Source organism: Balaenoptera musculus, chromosome 4, assembly GCF_009873245.2.
Source record: "Balaenoptera musculus isolate JJ_BM4_2016_0621 chromosome 4, mBalMus1.pri.v3, whole genome shotgun sequence".
Taxonomy (NCBI): Eukaryota; Metazoa; Chordata; class Mammalia; order Artiodactyla; family Balaenopteridae; genus Balaenoptera; species Balaenoptera musculus.
In genome coordinates, this window is record NC_045788.1 from 14402240 (window position 1) to 14426202 (window position 23963).

At 39.7% G+C, this 23963-nt stretch overlaps 1 long non-coding RNA gene across 1 annotated transcript; it reads right to left on the reverse strand.

The window, feature by feature from the left end:
• Window positions 1-6801: 6801 nt before the first annotated feature.
• LOC118893952 lies at window positions 6802-15699 on the reverse strand. Its single transcript, XR_005019648.1, has 3 exons — window positions 15664-15699; window positions 13417-13500; window positions 6802-6964 (listed from the first exon to the last, which is right to left on the reverse strand). It is a non-coding gene; the product is annotated as an uncharacterized LOC118893952 (long non-coding RNA).
• Window positions 15700-23963: the final 8264 nt, after the last annotated feature.

Genomic DNA, 23963 nt, shown 5'->3' on the forward strand with positions numbered 1-23963 from the left:
ATGATCCTTTGTATTTCTGCAGTGTCAGTGGTTACTTCTCCTTTTTCATTTCTAATTCTATTGATTTGAGTCCTCTCCCTCTTTTTCTTGATGAGTCTGGCTAACGGTTTATCAATTTTGTTTATCTTCTCAAAGAACCAGCTTTTAGTTTTATTGATCTTTGCTATTGTTTCCTTCATTTCTTTTTCATTTATTTCTGATCTGATCTTTATGATTTCTTTCTTCCTCCTAGCTTTGGGGTTTTTTTGTTTTTCTTTCTCTAATTGCTTTAGGTGAAAGGTTAGGTTGTTTATTTGAGATGTTTCCTGTTTCTTGATGTAGGCTTCTATTGCTATAAACTTCCCTCTTAGAACTGCTTTTGCTGCATCCCATAGGTTTTGGGTCATTGTGTCTCCATTGTCATTTGTCTCTAGGTATTTTTTGACTTCCCCTTTGATTTCTTCACTGATCACTTCGTTATTAAGTAGTGTATTGGGTAGCCTCCATGTGTTTGTATTTTTTACAGATCTTTTCCTGTAATTGATATCTAGTGTCATAGCGCTGTGGTCGGAAAAGATACTTGATATGATTTCAATTTTCTTAAATTTACCAAGGCTTGATTTGTGACCCAAGATATGATCTATCCTGGAGAATGTTCCATGAGCACTTGAGAAAAATGTATATTCTGTTGTTTTTGGGTGGAATGTCCTACAAATATCAATTAAGTCCATCTTGTTTAATGTATCATTTAAAGCTTGTGTTTCCTTATTTATTTTCATTTTGGATGATCTGTCCATTGGTGAAAGTGGGGTGTTAAAGTCCCCTACTATGATTGTGTTGCTGTCGATATCCCCTTTTATGGCTGTTAGTATTTGCCTTATGTATTGAGGTGCTCCTATGTTGGGTGCATAAATATTTACAATTGTTATACCTTCCTCTTGGATCTATCCCTTGATCATTATATAGTGTCCTTCTTTGTCTCTTGTAATAGTCTTTATTTTAAAGTCTATTTTGTCTGATATGAGAATTGCTACTCCAGCTTTCTTTTGATTTCCATTTGCATGGAATATCTTTTTCCATCCCCTCACTTTCAGTCTGTATGTGTCTCTAGGTCTGAAGTGGGTCTCTTGTAGACAGCATATATATGGGTCTTGTTTTTGTATCCATTCAGCCAGTCTGTGTCTTTTGGTGGGAGCATTTAATCCATTTACATTTAAGGTAATTATCGATATGTATGTTCCTATTGCCATTTTCTTGAATGTTTTGGGTTTGTTATTGTAGGTGTTTTCCTTCTCCTGTGTTTCTTGCCTAGAGAAGTTCTTTTAGCATTTGTTGGAAAGCTGGTTTGGTTCTGCTGAACTCTCTCAGCTTTTGCTTGTCTGTAAAGGTTTTAATTTCTCCATCAAATCTGAATGGGATCCTTGCTGGGTAGAGTAGCTTTGGTTGTAGGTTTTTCTCCTTCATCACTTTAAGTATATCCTGCCACTCCCTTCTGGCTTGCAGAGTTTCTGCTGAAAGATCAACGGTTAACCTTATGAGGATTCCCTTGTGTTTTATTTGTTGTTTTTCCCTTGCTGCTTTTAATATGTATTCTTTATATTTAATTTTTGATAGTTTGATTAATATGTGTCTTGGCATGTTTCTCCTTGGATTTATCCTGTATGAGACTCTCTGTGCTTCCAGGACTTGATTAATTATTTCCTTTCCCATATTGGGGAAGTTTTCAACTATAATCTCTTCATATATTTTCTCAGTCCCTTTATTTTTCTCTTCTTCTTCTGGGACCCCTATAATTCGAATGTTGTTGCGTTTAATGTTGTCCCAGAGGTCTCTGAGACTGTCCTCAGTTCTTTTCATTCTTTTTTCTTTATTCTGCTCTGCAGTACTTATTTCCACTATTTTATCTTCCAGGTCACTTATCCGTTCTTCTGCCTCAGTTATTCTGCTGTTGATCCTGTCTAGAGTATTTTTAATTTCATTTATTGTGTTGTTCATCATTGGTTCCTCTTTAGTTCTTCTATGTCCTTGTTAAATGTTTCTTGCATTTTGTCTATTCTATTTCCAAGATTTTGGATCATCCTTACTATCATTATTCTGAATTCTTTTTCAGGTAGACTGTCTATTTCCTCTTCATTTGTTAGGTCTGGTGTGTTTTGACCCTGCTCTTTCATCTGCTGTGTGTTTTTCTGTCTTCTCATTTTGCTTATCTTACTGTGTTTGGGGTCTCCTTTTCACAAGCTGCAGGTTTGTAGTTCCCGTTGTTTTTGGTATCTGTCCCCAGTGGCTAAGGTTGGTTCAGTGGGTTGTGTAGGCTTCCTGGTGGAGGGGACTAGTGCCTGTGTTCTTGTGGATGAGGCTGGATCTTATCTTTCTGGTGGGCACGTCCACGTCTGGTGGTGTGTTTTGGGGTGTCTGTGGCCTTATTATGATTTTAGGCAGCCTCTCTGCTAATGGATGGGGCTGTGTTCCTGTCTTGCTAGTTGTTTGGCATAGGGTGTCCAGCACTGTAGCTTGCTGGTCGTTGAGCAAAGCTGGGTCTTGATGTTGAGATGGAGCTCTCTGAGAGATTTTTGCCGTTTGGTATTACGTGGAGCTAGGGGGTCTCTTGTGGACCAGTGTCCTGAAGTTGGCTCTCCCTCCTCAGAGGCACAGCCCTGATGCCTGGCTGGAGCACCAAGAGCCTTTCATCCACACAGCTCAGAATAAAAGAGAGAAAAAATAGAAAGAAAAAAAGAGGATAAAATAAAATAAAATAAAGCTATTATAATAAAAAATAAGAAAAAAAATTATTTAAAAACTATTAGGAAAAAATTTTTTTTAATTTTTAAAAATAAATTTATTAATTTTTTATAATAAAAAAGAAAAAAATTATTACAAAAAAAATTATTAAGAAAAAAATTTTTAATTTTTTAAAAAAAGTATGAAAAAACTTATTAAGAAAACATTTTTTTAATTTTTAAAAATAGAAAATAAGGAAAAAATTATTAAGAAAACATTTATTAAGAAAAAAAATTTTTTTAAGTAAAAAAAAAAAAAAAAAAAAAGGATGGACCGAACCCTAGGTCAAATGGTGAAAGCAAAGCTATACAGACAAAATCTCACCCAGAAGCATAAACACATACACTCACAAAAAAAGGAAAAGGGGAAAAATTAATATATCCTGCTCCCAAAGTCCACCTCCTGAATTTGGGATGATTCGTTGTCTATTAGGGTATTCAACAGATGCAGGTACATCAAGTTGTTTGTGGAGCTTTAATCCGCTGCTTCTGAGGCTGCTGGGAGAAATTTCCCTTTCTCTTCTTTGTTCATACAGCTCCCAGGGTTCAGCTTTGGATTTGGACCCGCCTCTGCGTGTAGGTCACCTGAGGGCGTCTGTTCTTCGTTCACACAGAACGGGGTTAAAGGAGCAGCTGCTCCGGGGGCTCTGGCTCACTCAGGCCGGGGGGGAGGGAGGGGTACGGATGCGGGGCGAGCCTGCGACGGCAGAGGCCGGCGTGACATTGCAGCAGCCTGAGGCGCCGTGTGTTCTCCCAGGGAAGTTGTCCCCAGATCTCGGCAGCCTGGTCGTGGCGGACTGCACAGGCTCCCGGGAGGGGCGGTGTGGAGAGTGACCTGTGCTCGCACACAGGCTTCTTGGTGGTGGCAGCAGCAGCCTTAATGTCTCATGCCCGTCTCTGGGGTCCGCGCTGAGAGCTGCGGCTCGCGCCCGTCTCTGGAGCTCGTTTAGGCAGCGCTCTGAATCCCCTCTCCTTGCGCACCGCAAAACAAAGAGGCAAGAAAAAGTCTCTTGCCTCTTCGGCAGCTGCAGACTTTTTCCCGGACTTCCTCCTGGCTAGCTATGGTGCGCTAACCCCTTCAGGCTGTGTTCATGCCGCCAACCCCAGTCCTCACCCTGCGATCCGACCAAAGCCCGAGCCTCAGCTCCCAGCCCCCGCCCGCCCCGGCGGGTGAGCAGACAAGCCTCTCGGGCTGGTGACTGCTGCTCGGCGCCGATCCTCTGTGCGGGAATCTCTCCGCTTTGCCCTCTGCACCCCTGTGGCTGCGCTCTCCTCCATGGCTCCGAAGCTTCCCCCCTCTGCCACCCAGTCTCCGCCCGCAAAGGGGCTTCCTAGTGTGTGGAAACCTTTCCTCCTTCACAACTCCCTCTCACTGGTGCAGGTCCCATCCCTATTCTTTTGTCTCTGTTATTTCTTTTTTCTTTTGCCCTACCCAAGTACGTGGGGAATTTCTTGCCTTTTGGGAGGTCTGACGTCTTCTGCCAGCGTTCAGTGGGTGTTCTGTAGGAGCAGTTCCACGTGTAGATGTATTTCTAACGTATCTGTGGGAAGGAAGGTGATCTCCGCGTCTTACTCTTCCGCCATCTTGCCCCCTCAAGCCAAAGAAAGCATCTGAAAAGATGTTTTATCAAGCCAGGTTTCTCTAACAACTGTGTATGCAATAAAAGAGCCCATTTTGGCCATTTTCAGGCCAAGATTTTCTTTTAATCCCCAATTAAGTAAGTACTTGTATGTGTAAGTTTTTTACATATATAAAGCTGGCTGAAGTTGTTAGTTGGAGGTCGGCTTTCTGAGGCCCCTCGTTTCTGTATTTGAGAGGCTGTATTTCCCATTTTAAAGTTGAATTTGTCAGGGATAAAATTTACTAATGAAATTATATGGTGGCCAGTGTGCTGCTTGTGAGCTTAACTCCTCTAGGCATCACCCTAGAGTCATTTCGGGCCTCTTACATGTCTTGTTACTCCCTTTGGTGGTCTAAGACCACTGTGAGTGCTTGGCTCACTGAATGGCCAATTCTTTTTTTTATTTTTTAACATCTTTATTGGAGTATAATTGCTTTACAATGCTGTGTTAGTTTCTGCTATGTAACAAAGTGAATCAGCTATATATGTACATATATCCGCATATCTCCTCCCTCTTGCATCTCCCTCCCACCCTCCCTATCTCACCCCTCTAGGTGGTCACAAAGCACCAAGCTGATCTCCCTGTGTTATGCGGCTGCTTCCCACTAGCTAGCTATTTTACGTTTGGTAGTGTATATATGTCAATGCTACTGTCTCACTTCGTCCCAGCTTAACCTTCCCCCTCCCCGTGTCCTCAAGTCCATTCTCTACATCTGTGTCTTTATTCCTGTCCTAACCCTAGGTTCATCAGAACCTTTTTTTTTTTCAGATTCCATATATATGTGTTAGCATACGGTATTTGTTTTTCTCTTTCTGACTTACTTCACTCGTATAACAGACTCTAGGTCCATCCACCTCACTACAAATAACTCAGTTTCGTTTCCTTTTATGGCTGAGTAATATTCCATTGTATCTATGTGCCACATCGTCTTTATCCATTCACCTGTCGATGGACACTTAGGTTACTTCCATGTCCTGGCTATTGTAAATAGAGCTGCAATGAACATTGTGGTACATGACTCTTTTTGAATTATGGTTTTCTCAGGGTATATGCCCAGTAGTGGGATTGCTGGGTCGTATGGTAGTTCTATTTTTAGTTTTTTAAGGAACCTGCATACCTGTTTACCATAGTGGCTGTCCCAATTACATTCCCACCAACAGTGCAAGAGGGTTCCCTTTTCTCCACACCCTCTCCAGCATTTATTGTTTGTAGATTTTTTTGATGATGGCCATTCTGACCAGTGTGAGGTGATACCTCATTGTAGTTTTGATTTGTATTTCTCTAATGATTAGTGATGTTGAGCATCCTTTCATGTGTTTGTTGGCAATCTGTATATCTTCTTTGGAGAAATGTCTGTTTAGGTCTTCTGCCCATTTTTGGATTGTGTTGTTTGGTTTTTTGATATTGAGCTGCATGAGCTGCTTGTATATTTTGGAGATTAGTCCTTTGTCAGCTGCTTCATTTGCAAATATTTTCTCTCATTCTGAGGGTTGTCTCTTCATCTTGTTTATGGTTTCCTTTGCTATGCAAAAAGTTTCATTAGGTCTGAATGACCAATTCTTATTTTTTCTTTTCAAAGGTATTTTTTTCAATTTGTTTATTTTATTTACTATTTTTATTTTTGGCTGTGCTGGGTCTTTGTTGCTGTGTGCGGGCTTTCTCTAGTTGAGGTGAGCGGGCGCTACTCTTCATTGTGGTGCGCGGGCTTCTCATTGCAGTGGCTTCTCTTGTTGCAGAGCACAGGCTCTAGGCGCCCGGGCTTCAGGAGCTGTGGCTCGTGGGCTCTGGAGTGCAGGCTCAGTAGTTGTGGCGCATGGGCTTAGTTGCTCCACAGCATGTGAGATCTTCCGAGACCAGGGCTCGAACTGCCCTGCATTCGCAGATGGATTCTTAACCACTGCACCACCAGAGAAGCCCCTGAATGGCTAATTCTTATACATCATCCCGAGATGAGCAAGTCTTTTAAATAATGAGTGGGTCTATGGAACCACTGTATAGTATGAGGACTCTGCCTCCACCACTCCAGGAAATTTCTCAGTCTCCTGCGAAAGCCATAACCAACCGGGAGGAATCTTGTCCCTCTTCTTTGGAGCAAAGCTCTCATGTAATATCTTTACTTTTATCCCAACAAATTCTATTAAGTCAGCTGAATTGAGGAAAGGCCTCAGATCATCCTCTCACCCAATCACTCAGTCAAGACCACTCATTGTCATTCAACTGAGCAAACCCCAGTGTCTTCCAACCAGCACCCCCGCAGTATCCTTCAACTAAATGGGTACTTTCCCAGTATCTTTCATCTGCCCTCTCCAGTAGCTTTCAACAAGGTGGGGTACCGCCCCTCCCCCAGTATCTTTCAACTGCAGGACCAGGTACCTGATATATACCGCCAGATAAAACTCAAGATCATCAACCAGTATGAGAAATCTGAGAACCAGAAGAGATTCATCCAAATTTGTCTGGATTCTCTGAGGAGGTGGATGGGCACAAGAGCCCTCTGCTGGTACCAAGGCTCTGGTTCCTTGTAGTGTTCAGGTGAAGGAGAGAAGTCTGCTCTGAGTCCCTTTGTTGATCACCAAAACAGTCAACTGATAAAAAATGCACAATGTGAGAGTTGTGAGTTAAGTTTTATTTGGGGAAAAATGAGGACTATGGCCCAGAAGACAGCATTTCAAATAGCTCTGAGGAACTTCTCTGAAGAGGTAGTGGGGAGGTCAGTGTATGTGTGATTTTGGTGAAGGGGGATACATGCAATCAAGCACACATTTGGCAGAAGGTTGCTGCTGGTCATGGGGAGCAGATGTCTCTGTTAATGATTTCAGTGTTTTTCCCGATATGAGAAGATGCAAGAAATTGGGTCCATAAAATCTTTTCCTAAAAATGTCTAACTCTCTGAAGGCCTGTTCTGTCAGTTTTTTCCAGAGCACAGAGTGCCCCATTCCTGATCTTCACCCTGAACTCATTTCAGGGGGTGTAGAAGATCACGACTGCAGTGGCTAGTGACCTAATCCTTGTAGAGGCAGATGGCAAGTGACAATTATTAGTTGGCACTTTCAGTGTAACAGGGGCAAAACTCAGAAATACTTGAATCAACAACTTTTACTCTCTCATCATTTTCCCACTTATGCCTCATTTGCCAAGGTACAGGCTGAACAGGTTTGAGGATAGGAAAGGAAGAGAAACATTTTACCCTTTTACCTCTCCCAAACTCACTTCCACCGCTACCCAAACACTTTAAATGTTATTCTCTCCCAAAATTCAGTAGGCATTTTCCTTTTAGACATATTTTTTCTTATTATAAAAGCAACAAATGTTTATGTCAAAGACTTTTAAAAAGACAGAAAAGAAAAAGGGAGAGGAGAAAGTAAAGAAAAGCCACTTTAACCCACTACCCAGAGATAACAGCAGCTGGATGTTTTCCTGTATCTTCAAAGTTTTTAAATGCACATTTAATAGAAAGTGAGTACATTCTGTATATACTACTTCAAATTAGAAATTTTATTCACTAATGATAGCAATTTTCCAATGATGGGTTACATGCATTTTAACCTAAATGAGTACTTCTCAAAATTTCTTCCACAACACTATTTCTGTGGGCAGTTAATATACAGTTAGAAAAAAAAAATGGGAGGAAAGTTATGATCAAATACATTGGGGAACTGGGAAATGCTGCATTAAGTGTAGTTAAACAGGCTTCTTTAACTCAGGGCTTCCAAGTGTCTTTAATACGCTGGTGGGTGTTATAAATCTTCAGGATGAGGACTAGAGTATGGATTATTTCTCAATTTGTTGAACTCTTTTCTCCTCTAAGAATTGCATAAAACTTTTATTCCAGCACACATTCTGGGAAATGCTGGCCAAAAGTACTTGGAGCAGAAATCAAACCCTCTCATTTCTCATGGACATTTAAGGCACAATTTTCCCTTTCCTAAAGAACTTCATAAAAATTTGTTGCAAATAACTTACTTGGAAAAATTCTAACTGAACTTCCCTGTAGTTACTCGTAATATTATTTTGCCTTACTAAGTATAATTCAATGGACAACATTTAATTTTAAGGAAAACAGTGGTGATATATTATTGGTTGTGAATAGGTGCTCTATTGGGGAAAAATAACCAACGTGAACATTCTTTATTAGAATAAGGGTTTTTTTTTTTTTTGCTTTATTTGTTTTTTATAAAGAATTTATTTTTTTCAAGTGCAGTTTTAGGTTCACAGCAAAATAGAGAGAAAGGCACAGAGATTTCCCATATACCGCCTGCATCTACACATGCATAGCCTCTCATTACCAGAGTGATACATTTGTTACTGCTGATGAACCTGTACTGATGTGTTATAATCACAAGAGTAAGGTTTTAAAAACTTTTGGTAAAGCTTGCTTACATTGTTCTTCTCAGCACAAGTCTATTCTGTGTAGCACTAATGTCCACAGGCATCATAGTCAGAATGTTCTATCCATATGAAAAATTCTAATCTCAAACTTACTCATTGACTCATTGCTGGTATATAGTAGCCCATGGTGCAAAATTTTATTTTCATATTGTCCTAACTTCACAGTATACCTGGAGTTATATACTTGGTGTTATTTTTATATCGTGTCATGAGATCCTTGGGAAAAATGGTGGGCAGGACAAACTTCAGAAGGCCATTCCCAGCCCCCTTCTGAGACCCTTCTTCTAAGTCAAAGGTGGCCAAGGCCAATTAGCTCAGAGGGGAGAATCTAATCCTAAGAGACTCCCACTAGAGGACAGTGATCACCTGAAGCAATCCCATTTGGAGAGCTGGTCAGTGAGCTGATGATACCAGTGGACCCACAGGGCAAAATGGAGGTAGAGGGAGTAGCAGAATCACATAAGCAGGTGCAAAACTGAGGTAAAAGATACAGGAAGCCATTTTTGGAGACTTCTGGGGCCTAAATGACCTCTAGGGCCCATGAGTCCTCATTACCATGTCACCTGAGGTTTGGCTGTGCAGTTTTCCCTGAATGAGGCTGGCTAGAGGGTTGAGATTCTTGTTTTGCTACTTTCCTCAGGTATTTTCACAATGAATTCACCTTAAGCAATAATGAGTAAGACTGTTCCTTTTGATGAGAAGAGCCCAGATCAACACAGCTGGAAAACACAGCAGGAAAAAATGGTGACTCCTCTTTCTTCTTACAACTGCCTTAATGAAACACCTGTCCTAACTGCCAGGAGGGAAAGGGGATGCCTCCCGATGTCTGCATCTTATCCGCTGGAAGTACTCTACAGTTTCAGATCTTTAGCTTAAGGGTTGCAATAGGTGGATGGGCTTTAGCATGTCTGTGAATCCCCTGATAGTGTATGTAATTTTTTGCCTATGTACAAATAGGGGTGAGGTACCATTCATAACTTTCTTTAGACTCTCAGAGGTGTCCCTAATGCAAAAATGGTTGTAGATAGAAAAATCTAAGCCTGTTTGTTTTGGATCCATGAGATTTTTCTATAGATCAAATATCTTGACTCTCTGTATTAAAATATTAGGGTTTCTTGTAATTTCTCTGAATCCATTCTGCATAATTAAGTTTTATTTTCCTTGGATCTCTCCCAGCTTGACATTAATACTTTCATCTTAAAAGAAATGGAGAAGTGTCTCTATCTGATGCATAAATAAATAGCATTGAAAAAAGTGTACAAAGAGTCAAAAATATCATTTTAAGTTGTAAAGTGACATCTTTTTCTGGTTTCATAATGTCTCATGCCAAGGCTTTCAAGCTGAAACTACATCGACCTATAAAACAGTCATCTGTGCTCATTCTGTCTCCTTTCTTCTTGCTCAGGTATATACTCTCTTTCTCTCTCATCCACCAAATGTAATTCAAAATTCCAGGGGCTGCAGGAAGAAAAGGGGAGAGCTCGTGAAGTCACACTGATAATGAATAAAAGAATGAAAGTCTTCGAAAATGCCAAAAAACCCAGCTGAAGCCAAACAAAATTATTTCATCATAGTGTTGAAATCTACCCATAAGGAGAAAGGAGAGAGCCAGTGAAGTCAGTTTCTTTAGATGAATACAAGAATAAAAATCATTGAAAATGCCAAAAACACAAAAGCTAAAAAATAAAACACTCTCTCATGAATGTGTTAAAATCTACCCATAAAAGAAGACATTTTTAATTGAAATTAATTATTTTGGCCTTGAGATAATGATTCCATATACTGAGACAGCAAAGCAGACTAAGGTTATGACCTCAACTTAATGGAGAGAAAAGGGAAACATGGAATCAGTATAGCCCATGGATGCTCAGTGAGGTGGTAGCTCTGCTGGGACTGGGACTCAGAGTGTCCCTTTCCCAGGACCATGATTGGATCAATGACCCACATACTCTTCATGCTTGGTGCCCATGAGAGGAAGGTCAGATAGGTAGTAGTGGAGTAGGTGATTTGAAATAAATGGTTAACTAAAAAAGGGCACACACAAGAGCTCATGGTCTCACAGATTGGTCCCTGTTGAATAGTCTAGAAATGTAAATCCTTGGAAAGCTCCAGTGATGGCTTCCAAACACTACTTTTACTTCTTTCCCTTTGGATCAAGGACAGGGCTAGTCTTCATTTTTTTAAAGATGTTTATGTTTTAATCCTGGCCTATTAACTTTTGTTTGGAAAATGTAATCACTTTGCTTAGAGAACAGGAGTAAATAGAAATTTTCAGTGAGAATTTTAAAAGTGGGTAATGTTTCAATTTAAAAAATACACACACATATAAATACAACAATGGGTTTATTGTTGAATTCTCTTGACATTGTGCAGGACAAAAATAATCTTGTCAAGAAACCTAAAACATATTATTCCCATTTTTCCTTCTTTTAAAACATTTTAAAATGTAACAAGCATACTGAAATGTGCCTAAGACATCATTGTTGAGTGGTATTCCATTGTGAGACTATACCACAGGTTGTTTATCCGTTTTCCTGTTAATGGACATTGGGTTGTTTCCACAAGGCTATTATAAGGAATGCTGCTTGCTATGAACATTCTCATATGTTTTTGGTGCAAATGTCATGTGTTTTTGTGGGGTATATACCTAGGGATGGATTGCTGGGTCATTAAAGTATGTGTATCTTTAGCTTCATTAAATACTGCCAAACTTTTTCCAAAGTAGTTATACCATGCTTCGACAATTCTAATTTTAATTATTATAATGGTATGCCCAAGTCATGTGGTTAAGGACTGCACCTGGTTTTCCTGGCAAGAATAAGTTGGTAAATCGGTTTGGGAACAATTCTGTTTGCCAGCTCTTGTTTTCCTTGATTAAATTTCCCCCATTGATGCACTACTTCAGACATTATTTTTCTTGACTTTGCCATGATAATACAGTCATTTTTAAATCACCCTTTGACCTGTATCAATATAGCTATGTAAGATGAGATTAGAAGACCCAGAAGAAAGCCAATACCAGGGAAACAATTTGCATAGGACATAATTTCCCTTAGGCTTAAAGCATCTATATTAAATCTTCTGTGATGTGCAGTACAATCTATTTTTTAATTCTTTTTTTAAGTCTATTTAAGTGATGCCAAAGTAACAGAATGATTTAACACAGTTAAATGCCAAACTGGGATTTTAAATACCAATGTTTTCTTCTTTAAAGTTGGATCCCTCCAGGATATTATGAGGATGCAAGCGTCTTCACGGCAGTCTGTCACCTTGTGGCTCCAGAAATTGAAAGTTCATCATGTTCATGGATCAGTACCAGTTTTACTTATTAATACTTTTAGTGTCTGCCTATAAATCAGACACAAAGTAAAGGGCTTTCAAAAATAGCCTACTCAGTCTTCTCAGGTTTGATATACTCTGCTAAAAAGAATTGTTGATATCAACATCTCCCTCCTTTCCCTTGCTGGCTTCTCTCTGAATATGGGATGTACCTGTGCTGGATCCAGGTCCATCAAGATCTCCAAAGATTTACCATCACTGGTCTTTGTTTCTGCAAAACTCTTGTAAAAATCATCTTATTCTTTCATCCAAGGATGGGCTCCAATAATTCAAAATTGGGAGCCAGAGTTTGGCTTGTGGCTAAGTTTTGTTTCAGTTTACCTAAGCACTGAGCAATAAAGAGATCTCACATTAAGTGAAGTAAATCATTTGCATGCTCAAAGTGAAGTCAAAGATAGTTTGGTCTGTGACAATTGTGACAATTATACAGTATTAAGGGTTTGGGGGAACACATGGGCACCAATATATTTTATGAATTTGTCATTTTATATAAAATAAATGATACAATCCCTGACCTTAGGGAGATTGAAATATAATTCAGGAGATTATACATATATAATGGAAATAACTGAAGAGCAAGTGTTTGGATGTACAACACAGTAAAACAGGACTTTAGGAATTCAGTCAAGGACTAACTCCACAAAGTCAGGTACTGAAGAAAGGACCAGAAGAGAGTTTGAAGAAAGTTAGTCAGGGAAAGAGCAGGGTGAGGAAAAGCACCCATGAGACATGATGATGGCATGTGAAGATGGCAGAGAGGCTGGATTAATATGGCCAGCTCATGGCTGGGAGCTCTGAGAAATGTGCTGGCTACCTAGGTGTGGAGACCCATCCACAGGGAGTTTTATGGGCCAGGTGGAGAAGTGGCAAAAAGGTGCCACTGAATATTCTTAAACATGACAGAATAGTGATGGGAGTGACTTCTGGAAAGATGGACCCATCATGATTAATATCAGGCCATGGACAGGCAAGGGGAAATATTCTGGCCTCATTGAAAGAGAACTGGTTAAAGACGTTCGTTGCCACACGCAGTTGAGCAGATGGTGATCATGATATAAATGGCACCCAGCAGAGCTATGTGTGTATAACCTGAAAGATGTTTTGTTTAGGGACAGTGAAGTCTGGGAGAGTAAAAAGCCATCTCATATTCCATGGAAATCATAGTATTAGAGTCTTATAAAGTACCCCCCCAAATCGACAGAACTCTATATGTGCATTAGAGCTTGATATATACACTAACATTAACAAGTATATTATTTGATTTCCATACAAACGTTAGTCCCAGAATGTTCACAAAAGCATTACCCACAGTAGTCCAAGACTGGAAACAACTGCAAAGCCCATCAGGTAAATGGGAAAGAAACTGGAGCACATCTACCAGTGTTGTAGCACTCTGCAATAAAGGGGAATGAGTGAGTGATACACGCACAACCGGATATGTTTCACAGACATTATGCTGAGTAAAAAGAAACCACACAAAAGCAGTACGCACTGTATGATTTCATTCATACAAAAAGAAAATGCATACTGATCTATAGAGACAGAAAGCAGATCAGAAGCGACCTGCAGGCCAGGGACTGCAAAGGTACATAAGGAAACTTTTGGGAGTGAGGGAGAAGTTCTTTATCATTATTGTGGTGGTGTCAGGAGTGTATCTCTTACAAAGTCATTGAATTATACACTTTAAATATGTGCAGTTTACTGTACATAAATCATAACACAATAAATTCAATTAAAGAGAGAAGCTAAAGTTCCAAATATTTTCTTTCAAAAATTATAATTTTAGAGTTAAGTTATTAGTTAGAGGTGACTTCTTAGTTTTTAATCCTTCAAAGTATTTTTAAAAGATTTCTATGTTCTAATTCTTGCCTGTTTACAAATTTGTTTGAAAATGTAATCTAGCTCCTTTGGAGAATGAGAGAAAACAGATATTAGTATGAGTCAGGAAATCAAAAGCAATTGAATTATGAAAATTAAAAAATTATTTTCCCACTCACATTACCTGATTTTGCATTTTAAAATGCAAATACATTTAGAAATCTTGTAAAAAAGTTATTGTTGTTACTTCTCCTGATCTTTTCCTGATGTCATAGATAATTCAAGTTGACTCAATAAACTGGATCATTTCCCAACTAGTTTTTCTCCTATTAGGTATTTGTTGAGTCGGCAGAAAAATCCATCCTGGTTTAGCTCCAGCGAATGAAAAGACAGCTTGTGACACACTTGTCACAGGAACCAGGGAAGTTGAAGGGTGACAGGCAAACTTTAAAGGGCCTCCTTTACATGGGGTGGCAGTGGCTTTCTTTCTTTATGATAATCTTTTCTTTTTCTCCATGGAGGATGAGCCAATTACAGTCATAGCTCAACAGGAAGCGGTTCTTACACCTTTGATCATAACGATATTAATCACCATCCTGCTAGTGATTCTCTGTGACTTGGTCACATCAATTATTAATTTGTAAAGTGTGAGTTTGTCGTTTCTTACTGAAATGCTGGCCAGACAGATTGGTATACAGTGGAATGGAGGCTGAGCAAGGGGGCTGTCACTTCACCATTATGAATATCAGACCCTTGTTTGAAAAAAAAAAATTACAGCTTGGAAAATGTTTTGCTTTTATACATTCAGCTGATACCATCCAGGACTTGAGTCTTAAACATTTTACACATACTATTGGTAGGGTCTATCATAATGGATTTAGAGCAGTGGTTCTCAACCTTGGTCGCACTTGTGAATCAGCTGAGGAGCTTTTTAAAAATGTCAAAGCTGGGCCCCACTCCCAGAGATTCTGACTTAATTGTTCTGGGATGAGGCCCAGGAAAAGGTATTTTTAAAAAGCACCCTAGGTGTTTCAAACGTGCAGTCAAGACGGCGGCGCGCTACTGATTTAGAGGTGGGACAGTGTTTTTTAAATGTTCTTAACAAATGAAATACATATAAGTTTTTATAGTCCACGTTAATTCAAAAAGGCTTTAAAATGGGTTCCAGAAATATATTCATCCAAAGATTTTTTAAATTCTGAAAATTATAATTAAATAAATGGAAATTAAAACAAGAATGAGGTACCATTTTTCCCTTTTGGTAAAGATTTTAACAATTGATGATATCCAGTGATGTTGGGAATACATGGAAATGGTAATGCTGATACAATATATAGGCATGTTAATTGGTGCCAGTTTCCTGGAGGACAATTTAGCAACATCTATCAAATTTTACAAGTTTGTACCAACTGGTCTCTCAATTTCACTCCTAGGAATTTACTTGCAAAATTTCACCCAGATATAAGTTTAGGAAAATTCATTGCAAAATTTTTTATAATAGTGAAAGCCTGGAGAAGACCACTGTCCATCATTCAGGGGACCAGTTAAGTAAATTTTGATACATTAGCAAGATAGAATATTATGGAGACATTTAAAAAGAAGTACTCCCTCTATATATGCTGATACCAAAAGATCTCCCAGATATATTATTAGGTGAAAAAGAGGGTGCAGAAAATTATGTACAGTATGATCTCTTTTGTGTAAATTTAAATAAATGTAATTTAAAATAAATGCTCACAGGGACTTCCCTGGTGGACCAGTGGCTAAGACTCTGCTCTACCAATGCAGGGGGCCTGGGTTCTATCCCTGGTCAGGGAACTAGATCCCACATGCCGCAACTAAGTGTTCGCATGCTGCGACCAAAGATCCTGCATACCACAACAAAGATCCAGCACAGGGCAACAAAGATCTCGGGTGCCGCAACTAAGACCCGGCACAGCTAAATAAATAAATAAATATTTTTTTAAAAAGCTTCACTAAAATCATAAATAAATAAATAAACAAATAAATAAATAAATGCTCACAGGTACACTTTCTTTTTTCCTTGAAGCAAACGTGGTTATCTTTGGGAAAATGGACTTAAGTAGAAGTGAGAAGCTTTTATTTTTATTTTATACCTTTCTGTACAGTTTGAATTTTCTAACCAATTACATATAGAGTAATTATATATATATATATATATATATATATATATATATATATATACACACACACAAGTATACATGTGTGTATACATATATACATAGAGAGAGAGAGAGAGACAGACCACAGAGATATTGTGGATTTGGTTCTAGACCACCTCAATAAAACAAATATTGCAATAAAGTGAGTCACACAAATACTTTGGTTTCCCAATGCATGTAAAAGTTATGTTTACGTAACTATATATACTGTAGTCTATTAAGTGTTCAATAGCATTATGTCTCAAAAAACAATGTACACGTCTTAATTTAAAAATTCTTTATTGCTAAAAATGCTAGCCATCATCTGAGCCTTCAGCAAGTCATAGTAGTAACATCAAAGATCACTAATCACAGATCACCATAACAAATGTAATAATAATGAAAAGGCATGAAAGATTGTGTGAATTACCAAAATGTGACACATAGACACAAAGTGAGCAAATGCTGATGGAAAAATGGCACCAATAGATTTGTTTTGATGCAGGGTTTTCACAAACCTTCAATTTGTGAAAAATGCAATATCTGCAAAGTGCAATAAAAAAAGGTGTGCCTGTATAAATATGACATATAACTGAGTTTTCTGGGAAGTTAGATAATGTTCCATTTTTTCTTTATAATATAAACTTTTAAAAGTGAGGAAACCAGGAATAAGGATTTTTTAAAAGTTTAAAAAGAAGATAAAAGTATGAGTAATTTGGAATACAAAATACATGTCTTAAGGTCTCTGTGACTGCTGACTGCCACACATTTGGCTCTGATATAACAGCCTATAAAATAAAGGAAACACCATCAAATCAATTACATGACTCATGATGTCTGAAGGATAAAAATGCATTGTAGGGTAAGCCCAGCAATTCATAAAACTTAAGTGAAATTTTTTTAGGTGGATCTTCAAAAAGAGAATACTGTATGCAATTACAGGGAAACACCCTCAACAGTTACTCACAAAAAGGTCAGAAATATTTATCTATTTTGCAGAAGAGAAAGCAGTTAACAGGGGCTCAGTTACTGGCCCTTTCTACTGAAATAGTGTTCTTAGTTGCAACAAGTGGCCTCTTCAACCAATGTTGCTGCTGATCACAGACACGATAGATAGCATTGGCCATGCTGAGCGCTGGTGCCAGACTGCCACCTTACTGCCCCCAGAAGTCAAACACCTTCACTGCCACCCTCCCCAGAAAACAGATCCCCTTTGTTCTTTTACAAACCAAAGTATCCTGCGTGACGTTTGATTGGTGGACCTGAAGTCATGTGACTTGTCATAGCTGCAGTGAGAGTTGGGAAAGTGGGACAGGTCTCATAATACAGTGTTTCCCTCAGTGTGAGGGAAGGATATTCACATTCACAAGATGCAAGTTGGTCAGGAAAAGGACAAACGCTCACCTAGATTCCAAAGCAGATCCAGGATTAGGGTCAAACAGCTCTCAGTATCTATGATCATGCTTTGCATTTTGCCTCTTGCTTTGTTATCAGGAAGTTCTACTTGCACTTCGTCTTAACTCTAATGTCTTTACCAGTTCCAACACAGATCATACAAACATGTAAACTAATATGAGCTAAAGGTTTGAACATGTCTTCTTTCTATAGCCCCAGATGCTGATGGATGTTTAAATAAATAAAAACTGAAATTAAAATTCAATGCATAATGAAATCTGGAACAGCCCAAATACCTTTCAGCTGGGAAATGGATAAGCAAACTGTGGTACAATATACACTGGTACACAGGAATGAGCTACTGATATACGCATCAACATAGAAGAACCTCAAAAAGCATTATGCTAAGTGAAACAGCCACAATCAAAAGTCTACATGCTGTATGATTCCGTTTATGACATTCTTGCACAGGCAAACCTGGAAGGACAGAAAGCAGATGGGGTGGTTGCTGGGGGTACTGTGGCCGGCGGAAGGGCTTAACTACAAAGGGGCATGGGGGAATTTGGAGAATAACAGACCTGTTCTATATCTTGGTTGTTGCGGTGGTTACATGACTGTAAATGCTTGTCAAATCTCTTGGAACTGTACACTAAAAGGGTGAATTTTACAGCATATAAATTATACCTTAATTTTTTAAGTGGGGGAAAACGTCAATGAAAAATACTTGCATTCACTTTTTCACAAATATTTACTGAGCACCTACTATGTACCAGACACTCTTAAATGACCATATATTTAAGCAAACTAATTTCAATGTCTGTAATACATTGGAAATGATCTAAATTACTCTCCCAATTCCTTAAACTTGATTTACAGCCAAAAACAATGCATGAAGAACTTTAGCAGTGATGGGAAACCGTGGCAAGTAGTTTCTTTAATCCATAACTGACAAACTATTGAAGTCTGGTGTGAAGACATATTGCAGCCAATGGATCTGACGCCCCCCGAGTACCAATTTAGAAAATCATTTTAGGTGATAATTGGCTCTGCTAAACTCACATTTTTGGTGCAAGGAGGCTTGGAATTTCTGTTGGAAAGAACTAGGGAAGGAAAATGGTGAGGAAGTTAGGGCAGCCTGAAGTAGTGAGGTGGAGGAAGCAGAGCAGGCCTAGGAGGTCTGGAGATCTCACTAGTCCTACTCCTGACTTGTGAAGATCACTTTGTCTTTCTGAACTCAGTTTCCTTAGCCATAAAATGAATGAATTGAAAAAGTGGGAAATACTGACTGCACAATGCAGAGCTCTTCCAGCAACCGCTTGTGACCATGGACAAGTCAGTTTTAGCTTCTTACTATATCAAATGAGAGATTTAATGGTTGCACAAGAATGTCAATACCACTAAACTGTACATTTTAAAATGGTTAAAATGGTAAATTTTATGTTATATATATTTTACTACAATAAAAAAAATTTTAATTGAAAAAGCTTTAGACAAAATGACCTTTGGGGTGATGTAGTTTGATCTTTCCTCTTTCTCCTGGGATTAAGTCCAAATTCCTTAACAAAGCCGCTCATAGGGTGTGCAGACCCTGGGCAAATATTTGAGTCACCCAAAATCAGTTTGTCGGCACCATTCTGGTGACCCAAGCTCACATGCTCTCACACAAGAAATACTGCACTTCCTAGCAGGAAAAATATGCTTGCCAGACTGACATTCTGGAACCATCACTTGGCTCTTGGGCCCCAGGACAATCCCATAGTATGAGTCCTGGGGCATCTGGTCAACCCCACAAATGGGGTAGAAGATTAAGAGCCCTCTGAAGGAGAGAAACAGAGAGTCTGTGCAGGTCCCAGTCTGGGCTCTGGGCACGCCACCCAAATGGCACTGTCATACCCAACTGGTTCAAAACACTAGAGAGGGACTTAGAAAATTTTGAAGAAGGCCCTCCAAAGCACAGGCCCCTCTGCACAGGTCATGGGTCAAGGCTGGGAGCAGAGGGATGAGGGTAGAGTAGGGGTGCTTAAGGAATTTTCCCATGTCTAAGTGTGGAACTTCTTAATTTGGCTTATAAACCCTGTCTGTTCTGTCTCAAATGTGCCAAGGAGGCTCTCACCCTTGGACTATACACCTACATAGGGTTTCTCTATCAGAACACAGATTTCTCCTTCTGCCCCAACACTTATTAACCCATTTACTTAATTAATCCTATTCATCTGGGAGGTGTTAGAAAATATTTCCTCCTAGAAGTCTTTTCTGATCCCTGGTTAGTTACTCTGATGGGCTATGTTTTCAGGTGGACCTAGGATCTTGGACTCTGTCTTCTCTTTTTCTTTCCCAAATCAATTCACCAGAATATTCAAAATAAAAGGTAACAAAATCCCTCAGGAGTAGAATACAAATTTTAAATATGCTTCCTTCTTTCCAGACGCTGAAGAGGAATGGAGTAATTCTGCATTGAGTCCTCAGGGGAGAAGCCTGCATTCAGAAGAAGGAGATTGATATTAGCCCCTCCCCAGGCTATCTGAAGCCTGTTCCTTGTGGTCTAATACAGCTTTCACTCATTCATTAATTTATGTATCTATCCATCCTTCATTCATAAGTCAACAAGCATTTTATGGCTCCCTACTCTATTTATGTTACTAAGCTAGACCTGGGGCTGGGTGGGGGGGGGTGGGGGGGGGTAGAATCAAATAAGATATGGTTCCTTCAAGGTGTTCATAGTATATTGGACATAACCCACTCTGGGATGTAGTTAATGGTGTTGTGCCAGGGATGCTTGGAGAATCCTGCCGATGGGTCTGGGGGCTTTCCTGACAATTTGCCATGGTACAGGGAGTATGTAATTTATGAGCACATGAATTCAGAAAACTGTTGTTAGGAGAGCATAAAGCTTCAAGGGTTAGACCATGCCATTGCCCTGGGAACTAAAGGGAGCACGAAGCATGGGATATTCTGCTTTTTCACATTAGACCCCAAGGCTGTTTGTATGCTTGCTACTTTGTAGCATTTCCTATAAGAAAACAGAAGCCCAAATGAGAAGCAAAGAATTATAATAGGAGGTCTTCACTGTCAAGTACCCTGAATGGATAAGACACTGAAGGGAAAGAAGTAATGACAAAGTCATATCTACAGGACTTGACCACAAACAAACCCCTTAATTTGCCCCTCCAAAGACTAGGGGTCAAGGAGGGAGTGTGGTGGCCCCTAATAACTACTCTATCCTTTGGAACAGCTGGACAGTTAAAAGAGAGAAACCTCTCCCACAGAGGTGCTGAGAAACCCATGTGGGTGATTTCTGAGATTGAGGCTTTGCTGAAAAACCTTTCTGACTAATGTCTAACTCTGTAATTGATTTTGGACTGGTAAAGAAATGGAAATTTCTATTTGCCCCAAATTTCCTTAAAAAGAAAAGTTCTAAAGCATTTGTTCCATGACTGATATTTCTACTTCTGTCTCCAAATAGAATAACCAGGAAAGATTAACAGGCTGCCTGGTGTTTCCTCAGTGCCCTCTGCTTGGGATGAGCTACTTTGAGTCTATAATTCCTTTAGAGTGGGATGAAAGCTATGGGCCTCCTCCCCAGAAGAATGCATATAAGCCTATACACAAAATTTTCCATATAATTTCAGTGGATTCAGAGACCCACTTGAAAAATATCCATGTACCCTAGGGAATCTGTACTCCAGAAAATATTAAAAATGTTATTTGTTGCAAAATAGAGCTTCAACTTTAGCTGCATTAATTAATGAGTCTCCAGAAATATTGGACAGTGGTTCTCAGGTTAGAGGTTTGTGCAGAAGTTCCAAGGGAGGAGCGAAGTCAGTAGCTATGGAAATGGGCAAAATGACAGAATCTAACCATGTGACAGTGACACTACTCCTCCTAGTTAGGGTGGCAAGATAAAATACAGGATCCCCAGTTAAATTTGAATTTCAGATAAACAACAAATAAATTTTTAGTATGTCCCACACATATTTGGGATACTGTCTTAGTTTGTGCTTCTATGACAGAATATCATAGACTAGGTGGTTTAAACAACAGACACTTATTTCTCACAATTCTGGAGACTGCAAAGTCCAAGATCAAGACACTGGCAGAATCAGTGACTAGTGAGGGCTCACTTCCTGGTTCAGAGATGAACATCTCACTGTAACCTCACTTGGCAGAAGGGGCAAGGAAGCTCTCTGGGGTCCCTTTTGTAAGGACACTAATCCCATTCATGAGGAGAGCTCTACCCTCATGACTTAATCACCTCCAAAGGCCCCACCTCTAAATACCATTACATTGGTTATTAGGATTTAACATATACATTTCAGGGGGACACAAACATTTAGTGCATTGTTTATACTAAAAATAATTCACTGTTTATCTGAAATTCAAATTTAATTGGGTATCCTCTGTTTTGACTTGCTAAATCTGGCAACCCTAGTCCTGGTCAATTCTATTTTGGCTGGTTTCCCAGTCTGGGACTTGTTATACCTCTGTTCTCTGTGTGTTCCTTTTGACAAGGTCTTTCTTCTCCCTTATCTCGAGATGTACCTTAGTTTGATGCAGCACTGACAAGAAACTAAGGATGATTGATTGTTATCATTTCTCTCAACAACACAGGAATAGTGAAACTGTGTGTGCCTGTGTATATACGTGTGTAAGAGAGAGAAAGGGCAAAACAGAAAAGTGATGGATCATTCAGAAAGAAGTTTAAGAATTCGTATTTTGGGCTTCCCTGGTGGCGCCGTGGTTGAGAATCTGCCTGCCAATGCAGGGGACACGGGTTTGAGCCCTGGTCTGGGAGGATCCCACGTCCCGCGGAGCAACTGGGCCCGTGAGCCACAATTACTGAGCCTGCGCGTCTGGAGCCTGTGCTCCGCAACAGGAGAGGCCGCGTTAGTGAGAGGCCTGCGCGCCGCGATGAAGAGTGGCCCCAGCTTGCCACAGCTAGAGAAAGTCCTCGCACAGAAACGAAGACCCAACACAGCCATAAATAAATAAATAAATAAATAAAAATACTTAAAAAAAAAAAAAGAATTCGTATTTTGAGATAAACATGACTATTAGAAAATGAAGTCTAACCTCCAGTGACTATAGAAGGAGGTAGTAGTATAACTAGTACACAATTAAGATAGGGAAGTGACTTCTTACAACAAAATATGAAAAAATCCTTGAGCCTTATAGAGAGTCACCAACTGCTTGCCAATGGGAGTAAACTTTTCTTCAAAATCAGGTAGTTTGGGAGAACTGCTAGTTGCTAATGCCAACATCCATTCTCTTCTTTTCCTTAAAAAAACCCTGATCTCTGATTTTGGTCAAGGTAGTAATGTGTCTGGCTAAAACGCATTTTTCATCATTGTTTGCAGCTAGAATAGTCATATGACAACCTTAGCCAATGAGACATAATAGAAGATTGTTGGACATTCTTGGGAAATAGTTGCTTTTCTGATATAGGTGCTACATTTTCTTCCTTGTTGCTTCCTTCTTGCTCCTGCCCAGAGAACAGAAATAAGGCTGGGTGTGGAATAGCCATCTTGAGATCATGAAGCAATCATGAGCTTGAAAGCCACGTGCTTAGAATGGCAGATCAGAAAGGAAAAAGGAGTCTGGGCCACTGACAACTGTGTTGGGCATTGTGCTATAACAGCCTAACCCCCCCTTCAGGACTGAAGTCTTTGATCCCCACTGCTGAGGCTCTTGATAGCAGGTGTCCCTCACCTGTCAGACCTCTTTGGGAATTGTCCTCAGCTGAAGACAGACACCCCACCACACCCCACATCATGCTCCCTTCATGATGGGTAGCCTGCATCCAATGATTGGTTGATGAGAGGGTATAAAGCCCTGCTCCCTTAACCCAATACAGAAAAACTCTGAGGGGCCAGCTTCAGAGGTTTCCAAATGATTGTCTGAGGTCTGTTGTGACCACACCACAGCCCAGCTTCTTCCTTTTACCTAATCCTGCTGCCTTTCCTTACCCCACAGGTGTTAATCCCAAGAGCACTCCTCAGTAAACATCCTGCCTGCAGTCTCCATTGCAGAGTTTGCTTTCCAGAAGACCCTGACCTACTGCTGGCTACTACGTCAGCCTACCTCTGAACTTCTGGTGGCATGAGAAGATTTTTACAAAATATTGGATAAGCCACAGCAGCTGTATTTCTCATATATCCAGCCCAAAGCAATGCCTTTGCAAAATGGAGGGGTATTTTATATCTTGAACTGTGGGCTTTAAAGTTTGAAGAAAGGATTGATTCACAAGATTTAGCTTGTGTTGCTGAAGGCAAATGCAATGTAAGTGAAACTTCTGGATTGACAAGGAAAAAATAATTCCCATCTGATTCCTGCTTTGGATTATGGAGATGAGGAAAAGCCATTCCCAAAAGCTGCAGGAAAAGGCAGGGCCTTGACATTTCTTACTGGAAGGCTAATGAAGGATGAACTCCAAAGAGACTTGGCTAGATTGAAACACAAATATTGGCTCTACAAAAGCTGGGAG